The following is an 18,059-nucleotide window of genomic DNA, read 5'->3' on the forward strand; positions in this document are numbered from 1 at the left end:
GATACCTTTCTTACCTATTTCTTCAACAGGCAAAGGAAAAAACTGCAAGCGTTTTTTTTAAACCGGCTGTTCGCAGGTTTTTTTCCGTCTCCCATTGATTTCAGTGGGGTTTTTGAGGTGGAATACACCTCAAGATAGGGTATGTGGCTTCTGTTTCCCGCTCGGTTTTTGCTGCAGTTTCAACTTGCCAAAAAACTTTGTGTGAATAGGGCCTTACTCTGGCAGTCGGGTTAGCATATAGTACCTTTACCCACTTGATTAAAGTGCTGCCAAATCCCATTTTCCTTATGGTTGTCCAAAAAAAGGATCACTCTATCAGATCAAATGCTCTTTTGGTGTCTAAGGACAGCACGTCCACTCCGATTATCGTGATTCATTGGAAAGTCCATAACAAGATGTCTTAGAAGAAGCATCTACCTCTATTAAGAACTATCGAGGCACATCAGGTTGATGAAGAACTGAGGCTGAGGTGAAAGCGCTCTTGAGGTTGGTAGATGCTAACTCTGCCTCCAGAGGCCAAACCTTGGCGTTCACCCCCTTCTTGGGGAGGGCAGAGATTGGAGCAGTCAGAGATGAGAAGTTCAAAATAAATTGCCTATAGAAGTTTGCGAATCCTAGAAGTCGATGTATGGACCGAAGATCTGTGGACATAGCCACTCTAAGACGGTCTTCACCTTCTCTGGATCCATCTTGAGTCCACGGTCATATACGATGTAGCCCATGATGGGCAAAGAGTTCCTCTCGAACACACTCTTTTCAAGTTCAGCATATAGGTGATTCCCCCTTAACCACAACAGAACTTGGCGAACATGCTTCCAAAGCGTCATCAACTTGGGTGAGTAGATTAGGATGTCATCCATATATACCACCACACAGACATACAGCAGATCACGGAAGATGTAATTTACGAACTCCTGGAATACAGCTGGGGGGTTACACAGTCCAAAAGGCATCACAAGATAGTTGTAGTGACCATCTGGGGTGTTGAATGCGGTTTTCCACTTGTCACCTTTGCGGCTACGTACCAAGTTATAAGCGCCACGTAGATCTAGCTTTGTGAACACTTTGGCCCCACAAATTCTGTCGAAGAGTTCTGAGATAAGTGGCAAGGGGTATTTGTTTTTGACTATGATTTGCTTCAAACCTTGTTAGTCGATACATGGAGGAACAGATCCATCTTTCCTTTTCGCGAAGAAGAATCCGGCTCCAGCCGGGGAGGAAGACTTCTGGATGAACCCTCTCTCAAGAATATACTTAACATTAGCAGATATGGCTAGGGTTTCTGGCAGGGAGAGAGGACAGACTCGTCCACGAGGTGGTGAGACGTCAGAAAGCAATTCAATAGGGCAATCATAGATGCGATGTGGATGAAGGGTCTCTGCCTCCTTCTTGCTGAAGATATCCGCAAAACTGGCATAATGTGAGGGTAGATCGGAGAGAGACTGAGGCAGCAGTAGAGGCAAACCCGGATGAACCTGTGGCAGACAGAGGTGAAGGCACTTGGACCCCCATTAGAAAACTTCTCCGGAACTCCAGTCGAGAACCGGAGCATGTAGATGAAGACAAGGCAGGCCCAGCAGAATAGCGTTGATAGCTTTAGGCAAGACGAGAAAGGCAATATGTTCCAAGTGAAGAACTCCGACTTGTAGTGTCAGCATTTCAGTGATGGACACAATAGGATCGGGCTATGGTAGTCCATTTATAGAGGCAACAGTCAGAGGTTTCTCCAGAGGAACTGTGGGTAGGTGCCGGCGATCCACTAGATACTGCTGGATAAAATATGCAGCTGCTCCGGAATCCAGATAGGCAAAGGAGGAGTGTGATCTATCTCCAGAAACAATAGTTACAGGAATAGATAATTTTGGAGAGGATTTGGCATTTGGTGTCATTCCACCTAGGGTTGTCTCTCCAACCATCCCTAGGTGCTGGAGTTTCCTGGCTTTTGTGGACATTGATTCACAAAATGGCTTTTGAGGCCACAATACAGACACAAACCTGAAGAGCGTCTGCGCTGTTTCTCCTGCTCGAACAATTTAATTCTGTCCACCTGCATTGGTTCTTCTGGTGGAACGACGGGGGAAGGCAATTGGGGTCTCTGGAACGAGGGTGCCAGACCGTAGAAACTTTTCTCTCGCTGAACCTCCTGAGCATGTTCCTGGATTCTCATGTCGACCTGGGTTGCCAACAGGATAAGAGCATCCAGAGTGGAAGGAAGATTGCGAGCAGTTAGCTCGTCTTCGAAGTGCATGGACAGTCTTTGCCAAAAGATTGTCAGCAAGGCCTCATTGTTCCACGCCAGCTCCGCCGCTAGTGTACGGTAGGAGATGGCATATTCTCCTACCGTCAATTCCCCTTGCTTGAGGGTTAGCAGAGTGGCAGCTGCAGAGGATGTTTGACCTGACTCTTCAAACACTCTATGAAAAAAGCTCTAAAATAAAGCTAGTTTTTCTTGGGAATAATCTTTTCACATCACGGATATATTCCAGTTTTCTATGATCACTAAATATAGAAACAGCATTAGCAGTTCCCACCAAAAGATGTCTTCATCCCTAGTAGTTCTTTATTTTCGATATCATAGTGTTTTTAAGATCAAGACATTCGACAAGAAAAATAAGTACAAGGATGCAACAATATCTTGTCCACTGACCACTGAGACAGGACTGCCCCTACTTCAGAATTAGAAGCATCAACCTCGACAGTGAAAGCTAACTCTGGATTTGCATGAATAAATATGGGCGCTGATGTAAAGAGATTATTTACTTTAACAGCTATGTATACCTTTAACATCATTTTTTATTTTATTTTTTTTAAGTAAAACTACATTAGTGTGATTGGTGTAACTTCCTAAATACATTTTATTAAAAATCTTTTTATTTTTTGAGATACAGCTGCTTTGTATTCTACAGTTAGGTCCAGAATTATTTGGACATTGACACAAGTTTTGGCATTTTAACTGTTTACCAAAACATATTGAATAATCAGTTATATAATAAATATGGGCTTAAAGCGCAGACTCTCAGCTTTAATTTGAGGGTATTTACATCCTAATTTGAGGAAGGGTTTAGGAATTACAGCTCTTTAGTATGTAGCTGCCTCTTTTTCAGGGGACCAAATATAATTGGACAATTATCTCAAAGCTATTTAATGCACTGCATGTACTATTCCCTTGTTAATCCATCATCAATTAATCAGGTAAAAGGTCTGGAGTTGATTCCAGGTGTGGCATTCGCATTTGGAAGCTGTTGCTGTGAACCCACAACATGATGTCAAAGGAGCTCTCAATGCAAGTGAAATAGACGTGTTTCACCACCTGATTTGTCCGGTCTAAGACCCTTGGACGAAGCACGTGGTGAAACAGATCTTGGGGATCAGGGTCCCCCTCTTTTGATCTGTATTCTGTACTTCTTTTTGTGCCTGTCTAGCTTAATTTTTTTCCCTAACATGACACTTGTCACTTTAGGGCTGCTACATTTATTGCTCAGGCACTTGCACTTTGCTGTATTTATACATGTATTTTTTCACAAAGGAGGTTTTTAGTAATTATGTATGGGGATCCTTGTATCATGGGTTTGTAGTTCCATTTTATATTCCGTATTTTATCTTGTATCTAATAAAGATGTTATATTTTGCATTATACTGGTTATCCTGCCTGTATTTTGTGATAGGAGTATTTGATTTGCTATTCAGGTGTAATCATTTATTGGTGATTTTTGAGTCCTCTTTTGGAGGAAATGTTAGGAGTGGCCAAATCAACAAATTGGTCATTCTTGAAAAAAAAAAAAAGAGCGCACTGGTGAACTCGTGAACTCCAAAAGGCCTGGACATCCACGGTAGACAGTGGTGGTGGACAATCACAGAATCCTTTCCATGGTGAACAAAAACCTCTTCACAACATCTAGCCAAGTCAAGAATACTCTCCTGGAAGTAGGTGTATCAGTATCGATGTCTACCATAAAGAGAAAAATGGACAAGAATTTGCAGGACCAACTAGTACATGCTGACGTGGGACCCCTTTGTACTAATCGCCAGTTAACCCTGGCTCCTAAAAAATTGGGATGTTTCCCTTGTCTGAATTGCACAAATTGTAATAATATGGTCAAGGGTAGTACTTTTTGTCACCCTATAAGTGGTAAGGTTTTTCACCTTAAACATTTTTTGACCTGTGCTTTGTCCCACATCATATATGTACTTCAGTGTCCCTGCAAATTTATTTATGTTGGAGAGACTACTCAGGTGTGCCGGGTTCGTTTAAACAAACATAAATCCACCATTAGAACTAAAAGATTGGATTTACCAGTGTCGTCACATTTTGTTTCAGCGGGGCATGTGGTGAGTGATCTAAAGTTTTGGATTGTTGACCACATACCTATACATTGGAGGGGTGGAGATCGAGTCTTGAGACTTAAACATAGGGAGCTTAGCTCCACAGGGTCTGAATATCGATTTTAAAGTTGGTGCGGCCATGAGGTGTTGATAACACCTTTTTGATCTCTATTTCGTTTATCTCATGATACCTTGCTTGATCTTGAAGTGTCATTGTTCTTTGTGTGTACCAGCTGAACACATTTTGAATATATGTTGTGTTGCGAAATTATATTGATTCGCAATATTTATTAATTCTATTTTTTATCTTTTTCAATATCATTTGCAGATATATTTTGCGGATTGGACCATCTCCTTTTGTTTTCGGAAACCCAAACATTATGTACTCATGCCGAACACATTTATTCTTCTCATCTTGTATGGCTATTTTTCTAGGGCTTAACATATATTGGTATATACTGCTTCAATGTCAACGATTATTCTATCCCCGTTTTTACTTGTGGATATATACATTTGTACATATTTTGATGGTATCTATTTTGCATATACTGAATTTGTGCCAATACCTTGTATCTCTATACCGGTTTTGATACAGTATATAGGACCTTTGGGGTATACCACTGTTTCCCCTCTCTGTCCCCATAGATATACCATCATCCTGTCTTTGTATGGCATGTACTGTCGTTATAGTTCCCTGCCCTGATGTAGTTTTATAGTCTATCTCGGTTTATGAGGTTGCTGGCATCAATTCTAGTGATTTTCCATCTTCCAAGATGGCCGCCGCACATACAATTTTTTTTAATTTTTTTTTAGCTACTGCACATGTGCGAGATTTGGATTGCGTAGTCTCGCGGGATTTCGGCTCTTACTGTTAGATTAGATTCACTTCCGTATTTACACGTGGGATATACCCAGCTGCTGTACAGGGATGCCGTAATCACACCAGGAGCAGGTCCCTCCGCTATCTTCATAATGACAGTATGTAATTTGCTTTTTAACATGTACACCTGGGTGATGTATTAATCACTTATTGACTGTTTACACTTGGACTGTTTTTTGTCTGTACCAGTCCCGTATTATATTGTATATACACATGTAATTATCACCCCTATTCATGTCTGTATTTTATGATTGCTTTATTTACAAATATTTATTTATTTGAGTAACATTTTTTACTTGATCACCGCTTTATTGCTTAATGACTCTGTGAGTCCTTAAATACTCTGTTTGTGGATGTGTTTTATTATGCTTGAGAAAGATCCTGAGGGATTGAAACGTTACATGGGTGAATAAAGGTTTTTCTACATTTTGGAAGTGCTGCCTCCTTGTCCATTTTTCTGCCTGATATTAAGGACCTTGGACCAGGTTCTGAAGAGGTGTGCACCCTCCTGGCGGTTCGGTGCTGTGGTAACTCTCTACTTTTACCATAAAGAGAAGACCTCATGAGAGCAAATACAGAGGGTTCACCACAAGGTGAAAACCATTAATCAGCCTCAAAAATAGAAAGGCCAGATTAGACTTTGCCAAACAGCATCTAAAGAAGCCTTGTGTCTGTGTGTTTCACTAGGATTGGGAGCTTCTGTAGAGGGTATAAAAGTTTCAGGAAACATCATTTTTACCAGATTGCAGCGGCCTAATAAATTATTTGAAAGATTATTTGCCACTTCTGGAGTTCCAAGTTAATCTTATGTATAGAGGGGCAATATAGTTTAGCGTATATAAGGTGTCCGGCGTCTTTCCAATTTTAATTCCCAAGTTAGTGATGTCGTTTGCAACCGGTTTAATGGGGATTCCAAAGGTGGACAAATATGCACTGGAATGAGAATGAACTAACTCCAGTAGTTCACTTTTTGAGATGTTGATCTTGTATCCTGAGAAGACACCAAAATCATTAGTACTATCTAGCAGATGGCAGAGTTGCTTTTTAGGATCTGACATAAAGATCAAAACATCATCTGCAAACCAATGTGAGCCGACCTCCTGTTACCCAACCTTTATACCTGAGAAAATATTTCCTTCCTCTAATAATCTTGCCAGGGGCTCTAGTGCTAAATCAAAGAGAAGAGGGGACTGGGGACATCCCTGATGGGTTCCCGTCTCCAACAGAAATGCTTCAGATATGAAGCCCAGAATATGTATTCTGGCTTTCGGAGAGTCATATAAGCCTTTCAGGAATATTCTAAAAGTTCCCAATATGTTCATCTTGTCCAGCACCATCCCCAGCCAGTGCCATTTTACATTATTGAATGCTTTCTCTTCATCTAGGGTTATTAAGGCTGGTGATTCTCCTGGCTGAGGACCCTATCGAGATCCTTTACGAATATTGGCTACTGCTGACCACCCCTTAAGGAATCCCACCTGGGTCGGGCCCACCAAGGCAGGCATTAGGGCTGCCAGTCTATCTGCCATAATTTTGGTGAGAATCTTGAAGTCCTGGTCAATGAGGGAGATAGGCCTATATAAGCCTGGGCTCAGCAGGTCTTTTCCCGTTTTAGGCAGCACTTTGACATATGCTACATTAGATCCAGACAGAAGACTACCTGTGTTCAATACCTACTTATAATAATACAATAAGGAAGGGGGGATTTGCTCTATTATAGCTTTATAAAATTCCCCCGTGAATCCACCTGGTCCTGGTGATTTTACATTGCATAGATTCTTGATAACCCCACTAATTTCTTCCGAGATATCAGCATTATGCAAGTCTAGTTTGTCTTGTGATAGAGATGGAAAGTTAATAATGTTATCCCCTTCACGACTGCGATACGGCTATATACGTTCCAACTACCGATGCCCTCTGCAGTTTCCACGTGTATAAACATTGACAGCCTTGAAGGGGTTTAATGAATGCAGTGCTGCTTCAGTGTGAGCAGCGCTGCACTCTCATGTTTGCCGTGGCTTTAAGAGCCCCAGACTACACCCCACACTGTAAATAGCACCACACACCACCCACTGTAGATAGCGCAAAACCCCCTGCAGATGACGCCACATAAGCTCCCTCTAGGAGCCGAATCCCAGGCCAGCCTTCTGACTGGGGATTCCGCTACTGGAGAAGCCCCTGGCGTCACTATCCATATATGAAGAGTACTGTCAGTAGCTCTCTCTAGGAGCAGAATCCCTGGTGTCAGATCGCTCGGTGCTGGGGATTCCACTACTGGAGATGCCACGTTCGTCACTATCCATATATGGACAGGGACATCAGTGGCTCTCTCTAGGAGCAGAATCCCCGGTGTCAGATTTCTCTGTGCCAGGGATTCCGCTTCTAGAGATTGCCCCTGAAGTCACTGTCCATTTGGACAGTGACATCAGAGGCTATCTCTAGGAGCGAAAACCCCAGCTGACACTCAGACCAGGGATTCCGCTACTGGAGAAGCCCCTGGCGTGACTATCCATATATGGACAGTGACATCAGCGGCTCTCTCTAGGAGCGGAATCAACGGTGTCAGATCGCTCTGTGCTGGGGATTCCACTACTGAAGAAGCCCCTGGCGTCACTGTCCATATATGGATACTCCTGGAGCAGAATCCCCAGCCACAGTGCTGCCGACGCTGAGGCAGAGGATTCTGCTTTTAGAGTTAGGCCCTCTCTGAGAACACCTCTTTAGCATCGGAACAAAAAAGTATTTTTTTCAAATTTTTAGTGATTTGTCTGCTCATAATAAAAATTAAAAACATTGAATTATTTAAACTAATGAAAATGAAAGCCTTTCCACCAGGGCGGGAAGGAGGTCCTTTCCTGCTTTGGTTGAGGGCAGGTAAGGGACGTGCTGTACAGTTTCTGCAGGAGGAGAGATGGATGTCGGGCGCGCAGTTACAGTCTCTTATGGACCCTGTCCCCTTTTCTGCATGGCAGGTCACCCAGCTACGACATTATCTGGCGTCCTTGGCTAATCCGGCGGCATACTCGCGTGAGGGCTCCCCATTTGAACTTTTATGCACAGGCACGGGCACGGTGCGCCATTCACTGTCTAAACTCAACGCTCTTCTGATCTCGCCCTACAATTTGCCTACCCCATCTTACCTGCTTAGTTGGAAAAGGGATTTGGGTCTATCATTCACTCCCGAACAAAAGGAGTGCCTGTTTACCATGACACATAAATCCTCAATGTCCAGCAGATATCAGGAGGCAGGATTCAAGATTCTGTCTCGTTGGTATAGGGTGCCTTCCAGAATGCATGCAATGATTCCGGCGTTTTCGCCTCTGTGCTGGAGATGTGGTGACCATGTGGGTACAATCTTGCATATTTTTTGGGTCTGCCCACTCCTGACTGATTTCTGGTCCGAGGTGTGGCGCATTTCCTCTAAATTCACGGATTTCCCCCTCCCGAGATCGCCGGACCTTTTCCTGCTCCATCTGTGTGAGATACCGTTGTCCATTTATAGGCGCTCAGTTGTTCGCCACTTGGTGAACGCAGCTAGAGCATGTGTTCCCATGCTGTGGAGACAATCCTGTCCCCCGTAGGTGGGCATGTGGTGTGGCAAGATCCAGGAGATTATGAGAATGGAGGACCTCACAGCATCAATGAAAGGGTCCCATGCCTCCTTCCTCAGAACCTGGCTTGAATGGATCCGTTTTCAATCCCCTGTGGAATACAAGGCCATCATGGCCTCTTGACTTCTTCCCTAGGCCCGCTTATGTCAGGTTAGTTCCTCTCCCTCTCTCTCTCTCCTTCTGTCCCCGCTTTTCTTTCTTCCTTTTTACTGTCTTGCTGCTCGACCACGGAGTAATATGCATCGCTGCGGGTTCAGGGTGCATATCTGCATTTCTTCCATTAATATTCTGAGCGGTATACTGCCTTCCATTGTAATTTTATGCACTTTTGTTATGCAAGTTACTGGCCTGTGGCCGATGTCAATACCGACTTGGTGTGTACTGAGTATAATGTCTGTTTTTCTTTATGCTTTAACCCCTTGAGGACGCAGCCTAGTTTGGGCCTTAAGGCTCAGAGCCCATTTTTCAAATCTGACATATTTCACTTTATGTGGTAATAACGTCAGAATGCTTAAATTTATCCAAGCGATTCTGAGACTGTTGATCGTGACACATTGGGCTTCATGTTCGTGGTAAAATTTGGTCGATATATTCAGTCTTTATTTGTGAAAAATTGCAAAATTTAGAGAAAATGTACAAAAAATAGCATTTTTCAGAATTTAAATGCATCTGCTTGAAAATCAGACGGTTATACCACCCAAAATAGTTACTAGTTCACATTTCCCATATGTCTACTTTAGATTGGCATCGTTTTTTGAACATTATTTTATTTTTCTTGGACGTTACAAGGCTTAGAACATAAACAGCAATTTCTCATATTCTTAAGAAAATTTCAAAAGCCTTTTTTTGAAGGTACCAGTTCAGTTCTGAAGTGGCTTTGAGGGGCCTATGTATTAGAAACCCCCATAAAACACCCCATTTTAAAAACTAGACCCCTCAAAGTATTCAAAACAGCATATAGAAAGTTTTTTAACCTTTCAGGCATTTCACAGGAATTAAAGCAAAGTGGAAATTAAATTTGCAAATTTCATTTTTTCTGCTGAATTTCAATTTTTTTCAATTTTTTTCTGTAACAGAGAAGGTTTTACCAGAGAAATACTACTAAATATGTATTGTCCAGATTCTGCAGTTTTTAGAAATGTCCCACATGTGGCTCTAGTGCGCTCATGGACTAAAACACAAGCCCTAGAAGCAAAGAAGCACCTAGTGCATTTTGAGGCCTCTTTTTTATTAGAATATATTTTAGGCAGCATGCCAGGTTTGAAGAGGTGTTGAGGTATCAAAACAATGTAAACCCACAAGAAGTGACCCCATTTTGGAAACTACACCCCTCAAGGAATTCATTTTTGGTTTTTGTTATCATTTTGACTGCATAGTTTTTTCACAGCACCTATTTGAATTGGGCTGTGAAATGAAAAAAATGATATTTTTTCCAATAACATGTCATTTTTGATCAAAATTTCTTATTTTCACAGGGAACAAAATAGCCCATTTTGTTGCCCAATTTGTCCTTAGTGCAACAATACCCCATTTGTGGTGATAAACTGCCGTTTGGGCCCATGGGAGGGCTCAGAAGGAAAGGAGCGCTATGTGTTTGTTGGAGTCCAGATTTTGCTGGATTGGTTTTCGGGTGCCATGTCGCATTTGCAGAGCCCCAGAGGTATCAAAGCAATGGAAACACACCAGAAGTGACCCTATTTTGGAAACTACACCCCTCAAGGAATTCATTTATGGTTTTTGTTATCATTTTGCCTGCACAGTTTTTACACAGCACCTATTTGAATTGGGCTGTGAAATGAAAAAAATGATATTTTTTCCAATAAGATGTCATTTTTGATCAAAATTTCTTATTTTCACAGGGAACTACATACCACATTTTGTTGCCCAATTTGTCCTTAGTGCGGCAATACCCCATTTGTGGTGATAAACTGCCGTTTGGGCCCATGGGAGGGCTCAGAAGGAAAGGACCACCATATGGCCTACTGAAGCTTTTCTGGTGCTAAGTCATGTATGCAGAAGCCCCTGAGGTACCAGTACAGTTGAAACCCCCGAGAAGTGACCCCATTTTAAAAACTACACCCCTTAAGACATTCATCTAGAGGTGTAGTGAGCATTTTGACCCCACAGGTACTGTGTAAAAGATAATGCGCAGCAGATGGTGCAGAGTGAGATTTGCAATTTTATATATATATATGGCATGTCAGTGTCCGATATAGTGTGCCCAGGATGCGCCACCGGAGATATACACTCCTTAAATTGTAATGTGGGTTACACCAAACCTGTAAAAAAAAATAAAAAATGAAATACAACATGTCGTAGGCTTAGATTCAGTTTAATGTGTGATACTGACTGTTATACCATGTATAGAAGCCTGCCGCGAAGTTGACTTAGATACAGGGCGGCAGCAGACAGTATCATACATGGCCATACAGACATATATACAAACAAACATACATGCAAACATACATACATACATATATACAAACATACATACATACATACATACATACATATATACAAACATACAAGCATGCACATATATACAAGCAAACATACACACATATATACATACATACATGCAAACTATCATACATACATGCAAACTATCATACATACATGCATACACACACACATGAAAACATACATACATACAAACAAACATGCAAAGATACATACATGCATATATACAAGCATGCACAAATATACATGCAAACATAAATACATGCAAACATAATTACATACATGCACATATATAAACATACATGCAAACATACATGCAAAAATAAAAACATGCAAACATACATACATACATGACAACATACATACATACATGCAAATATATACATGCAAATATACATACAAACATGCACATATATACATACATGCCAACATACATGCACATATATACATACATGACAACATACATACATTCATACATGCAAACATACATACATGCAAACATACATAAATGCAAACATACATACATACATTCATGCAAATATATACATGCAAATATACATACACACATACATGCCAACATACATACATACATACATTCATGCAAATATATACATGCAAATATACATACACACATACATGCCAACATACATACATACATACATGACAACATGCATACATGCAAACATACACACATGCAAACATACATACATGCATGCAAATATATACATGCAAATATACATACAAACATGAACATGTATACATACATGCCAACATACATGCAAACATACATGCACATATATTCATACATACATGACAACATACATACATACATACATACATACATACATGACAACATACATACATGACAACATACATACATGCAAACATACATTCATGCAAACATACATTCATGCAAACATACATACATGCAAACATACATACAAACATACATTCATGCAAACATACATACATGCAAACATACATACATGCAAATATATACATGCACATATATACATACATACATACATGACAACATACATACATGCCCAAAAAAATAAATAATACGTTCATACTTACATTCCTCCTGTCCGGCCTCCAGCGATGACGTTTCATCCATGTCGCCGCTGCAGCCTGTGATTGGCTGCAGAGACGGTCACGTGGGATGAAGCGTCATCCTGACGTGCGTGACCGCCACTACAGCCTGTGATTGGCTGCAGCGGCGAAAGGGATGAAACGTCATCGCTGGAGGCCGGACAGGAGGAAAGTAAGTACGAACATATTATTTTTATTTTTTTATTACATAAAAATTTTATTTTCCGCGTGCCGAGCATGTACTGTCAAGGTTGCTGAAAGAGTTAGTGCAGCCCATTAACTCTATCAGCACCCCGGACAGTAGCATGCTCGGCGCACGGAAGTGACAGGTTCGGTCCGAACTAGTTCGGTCCGAATCAAACTTTTTTGTGAAATTCGGCAAACTAGCCGAACCGAACTTTTGAAAAGTTCGCTCATCTCTAGTTGTAACGACTGTAAAGCCTCTCTCTCTTCAGGTGTGTCAAAGATGTTATCCTCCTTCCTATGGAACCATCTTTTAAAGATCAGTCCTCTGGCAAATAGATGTAAATCCTTTACCGCTGTAAAGGTGTCAAAGTGAGTAGAGGGTGCAAAAGTTAGCCCCTTAGATAGTACCCCAATGTCTATAGAGGACAGATGATGAGTAGATAAATTAATTACCTGCATTCTCAAATTATCCGTCGATTGGGTGGGCGTCTGATTACGCCAGCCTTCTCCTCTTTGTCTGTTGGCTGGATCTGGATTGTATGTCTGCATACGTTGTTCACCAGCCCTGCCTACGTTGTTCACAGACTGAACTCAAGACTAAACTGAGCGATGAGGAATGGAAAATTACATTCCAACAACTCGATTTAGAGTTGGATAAATGGGAGAAAAACATCCAAGACATCAAAAGTCGTAAATTCCAACGAGACTTAAATGATAAGATGACAAATCGGATGTACAGGTGGCAATATCCTAAACAATTTAGTGCGGATGGGAGAAGATCTCCCTCTGTGTCATCAGCAGGCTCCATGTCGGAACCTGAAGACAATGCGCAAAGAGGCAGGACACGGAGTGGAATAGATTATAGGAGACCAAATATGTTTAAACAGAAGGGTCGACAGAGAGGCAGGACTGGTGAACAACGTATGCAGACATACAATCCAGATCCAGCCAACAGACAAAGAGGAGAAGGCTGGCGTAATCAGACGCCCACCCAATCGACGGATAATTTGAGAATGCAGGTAATTAATTTATCTACTCATCATCTGTCCTCTATAGACATTGGGGTACTATCTAAGGGGCTAACTTTTGCACCCTCTACTCACTTTGACACCTTTACAGCCGTAAAGGATTTACATCTATTTGCCAGAGGACTGATCTTTAAAAGATGGTTTCATAGGAAGGAGGATAACATCTTTGACACACCTGAAGAGAGAGAGGCTTTACAGTCGTTACAACAATTACTTAAGGAACAAGAAAATCCTGAGACAGGTATGATCCCTCAAACTATAAGGAAACGATCATCCAAATTTCCTCCATTCACTGTATGCCAACCAATTGACTTATTTGTTAAACTGGTAGCCCAGGATTTTGAAAGAATATCCACAGGTATCAAGCATAATAATTTAACTTGTGCTGAACGGAAGAGCCTAAAGAGATTAAAAACTCTCGAAGATACTGTAATCAAACCCGCAGATAAGGGGGGCAACATAGTGATGTGGCCGAGGCTTATGTACGAACGGGAAGCCTACCGGCAATTGAGGAATACGACCTGCTATAAATAAACAATTTCTTCATCCAATCTTCAAGTAGCCGAAACCTGGGGGATGCATTCAATTATCTCTTATTGATGTTTATGTATAAATTATGGGGATACGGCATTATCACACATAGATACCTAGATACGTAATCTAGCGTAATTGTGTACAATTGGTCACCAACATTGCTTTCTCTTGTCTGCAGGGATTACATAAGTGTGTTTATCACACTATTTTATCATATTATCTTAAACTTCTAAATAATTCTCTCACGTTATTATTACTCTTACATCACACATATACATATAGATATATACACATATACATACACTCTTGTTCACTTTATTTTTTTTAAACCTTTCTGCACACATACACGTATATTGTCATTTGATATTTACTTTCACATTTTTACTTATTAGTTTATTTATGTGTTTATTCACTTATTTATTGTTACACACTTGATATCTTATATACACCTTATATCACATCAAGTGATGGTATTATTTTTTGCCATCATCATAATTTCGCACACACCTTTTTTGTGTTTTTTGTGTTTTATTGTATAATTACCACATTGTAATTAATATATGGTTTACAAATATACATACACAAACATATTTGATTTTTATATTTAAATCCATTATATACACTTGTTTATTATTATTATCATCCTTATCACTGTTAAATACCTGTTGCATAGTTCGTTTGTTTTTTCATCATATCTATATGTGTCTGTAACTTTTGCATGTATTGATTGTATATTATATATGAAATTTGCCATCATTTTTGTACACTTAAATGGGTACATATATACTAGTACATATGTATAATTTTCTTGTTATATAAATTGATAAAAAATGTAATTTGTTTATATGTATTAATTGATTAATAATGATTAAGTTTAATTAATTTTTCTATGCATGTACATGTATATATGATAAATACTTTGTACTATTTTTGTGTGCACTGGTTTTTGTATTTTTTATATTTTTTGTATATATTGCCTATTGTATATTCTTTTTTTCTTGTATATATATATATATATAAATATTTATAATATAAATTTTTTATATGTACTTACATGTACTTTATATATCATATGTATTTTAGCTAAATTAAAAATCTATGTCATATATTCTATATTATGAAATCGTAATAGGGAAAGCAATGGGGACAAACAACAAAAAACAAAAAACTTAAATATTGTTGTACCTATGACCAATCTAATTTCATTAATTTCATTTTTCTCTTTTGCTATGTGTACTTTGAACTATGCTCATGTAAATATCTTTTATCGTCATTCTGACACTTGTGCAACACTGTGCACAAGTGTAACGTAATCTATTATATCGCTTCATCTATGGTCGGTGCCGCTTCATTCCCCTTTGGTGCGCATGCGTTGGCCTGTCAGTCCGGGTTTCCGCCCCCTCGGCCTGAGCACCATGGATACGGGGTTCGCGTCTTCCGGGGCCTGGTACCGCGCCTGGGATGCTGACACGCCGGACCTTTTGCCCGGGTGCCTGTGTTCCTGGCCGGACTGGGCTGCGGGACACGTGACCCTCGTCTTTGTTCCGGTTCCGGTGGTTGACACACCGGACTGTCGGGCTTCGGCACATCATGTATTAGCAGTAATTCTAAGCAGCTCCAGCTGGCCTACTTGTATTTTGATTGGCTCTCTTTCGTTTAAATGGCTTTGTTTCACTTTCTGACACCACCCCCAGACGAAGGCTCGAGGGCCGAAACGCGCGTCGGGGTTGATGCCAGACAGTGCTGACTGTGACATGGGTAAGGTGCTTTGCTCTATTTCAGAGCTTTCATTTGACCTTTTCTGTTGTCACTTCCATGCATACACCTTTTGGTGTTTATTTGTGTGAGTGGTTGCTTGCCGTGTCTAGACTCATGCATCTGTTCATGATTATTATGTACCACGTTTTGTGGTCTTTACATGTTAATATTAATAATAATAATAATAATAATCTTTATTTATATAGCGCCAACATATTACGCAGCACTTTACAATTTAGAGGGGACATGAAACAAACAATATCAGACATTACATAGTGACAAAGTTCATTTACAATTCCAATCTGGGGAGTGAGGACCCTGCTCGCAAGAGCTTACAATCTATGAGGAAGTAAAGGAGACACAAAGTGTAACAGTGTTTGTTCTGTACAATGGTCCGGCCATTTTTATACACATGCGGTGGTAACATAAAGCTGCATGAGCCGGTCACCAGCCAGTATCCGTGTATGACGGTCATGAAGAGAAGGAGTGTGAGGGAATCTTATTCTGATGACTAATCTAAAAGGAGGGCCATGGAAAGGAGTCAGATTAGGGAATGTTATAGGCCTGTCTAAATAGATGTGTTTTCAGGGCACGTTTAAAACTGTGGATATTGGGAATTAATCTGATTGTCTGGGGTAGCACATTCCAGAGGACGGTGCAGCACGAGAGAAATCCTGGAGACGGTAGTGGTAGGTTCGGATTATGGAGGATTTTAATCTAAGGTCGTTGGCAGAACGTAGAGCCCGAGTAGGGTGGTAGACAGAGATGAGGGAGGAGATGTAAGGAGGTGCAGCACTGTGGAGAGCTTTGTGGGTGAGAGTAATAAGTTTGAGTTTTATTCGGAAGGGGATGGGCAACCACTGCAGTGACTGGCACAGATTAGAGGCGTTGGTGTAGCGGTTGGTCATAAAGATGAGCCTGGCTGCTGCATTGTGGATAGATTGGAGAGGGGAGAGTTTAGTGAGGGGAAGACCGACTAGTAATGAGTTACAGTAGTCAAGACGAGAGTGAATCAGAGCATCAATGAGAGTTTTGGCAGTTTCCTCCGTAAGAAAAGAGCGGATTCTGGAGATGTTTTTGAGGTGAAAATGACAGGTGCGTGAAAGTGATTGTATGTGAGGAGTAAAGGAAAGATCTGAGTCAAAATTAACCCCGAGACAGCGGGCGTGCTGCTTAGGAGTGATGATAGTGCCACACACAGAGATGGAGACATCAGGTTTAGGGAGGTTAGTAGATGGTGGGAACACAAGGAGCTCAGTTTTAGAAAGATTCAGTTTCAGATAGAGAGAGGACATGATGTTAGAGACAGTGGACAGACAATCACTGGTGTTCTGTATTAGAGCAGGGGTGATGTCACGGGAAGAGGTATATAATTGGGTGTCATCAGCGTAGAGATGGTACTGGAAGCCAAATCTGCTGATGGTTTGTCCAATAGGAGCTGTGTAGAGAGAAAAGAGCAGCGGACCTAGGACTGATCCCTGAGGAACCCCGATATCAAGGGGAAGAGGAGAAGAAGTGGAACCAGCAAATGACACACTGAACGAGCGGTCAGAGAGATAGGAGGAAAACCAAGAGAGAGCCGCGTCCTGGAGGCCAATAGAGTGGAGCATGTTAAGTAGGAGTTTGTGGTCTACAGTGTCAAAGGCTGCAGAGAGATCCAAAATAATCAGGAGAGAGGATTTACCGTCCGATTTAGCCGCCAAGAGATCATTTGAGACTTTAGTAAGGGCAGTTTCTGTGGAGTGTAGAGTGCGGAAACCAGATTGTAAGGGGTCAAGAATGGAGTTAGCAGAGAGATAGCGGATAAGGCGAGAGTAGACCAAGCGTTCCAGGAGTTTGGAGATGAAGGGCAGATTAGAGACTGGTCGGTAGTTGGCAGTGCTGGATGGGTCAAGAGTTGGTTTTTTCAATAATGGGTTTATAATGGCATGTTTAAAAGCGGAGGGAAAGATACCAGAGGAAAGAGAGAGGTTAAATATTTTAGTCAGGTGACTAGTGACAGCTGGGGAGAGGGACTGGAGGAGGTGAGAGGGGACAGGATCACTAGGGCAGGTAGTAGGACGAGAAGAAGAGAGGAGCCTCGAGACTTCTTCTTCAGTTATTGGGTCAAATGCTGAGAGTGAAAAAGAGGGAGTGCGGGAGGGAAGGGGATCGATGTTACTAGGGGACTGGGAGAGAATATCATGC

This window comes from Rhinoderma darwinii, chromosome 5 (assembly GCF_050947455.1).
Source record: "Rhinoderma darwinii isolate aRhiDar2 chromosome 5, aRhiDar2.hap1, whole genome shotgun sequence".
Taxonomy (NCBI): Eukaryota; Metazoa; Chordata; class Amphibia; order Anura; family Rhinodermatidae; genus Rhinoderma; species Rhinoderma darwinii.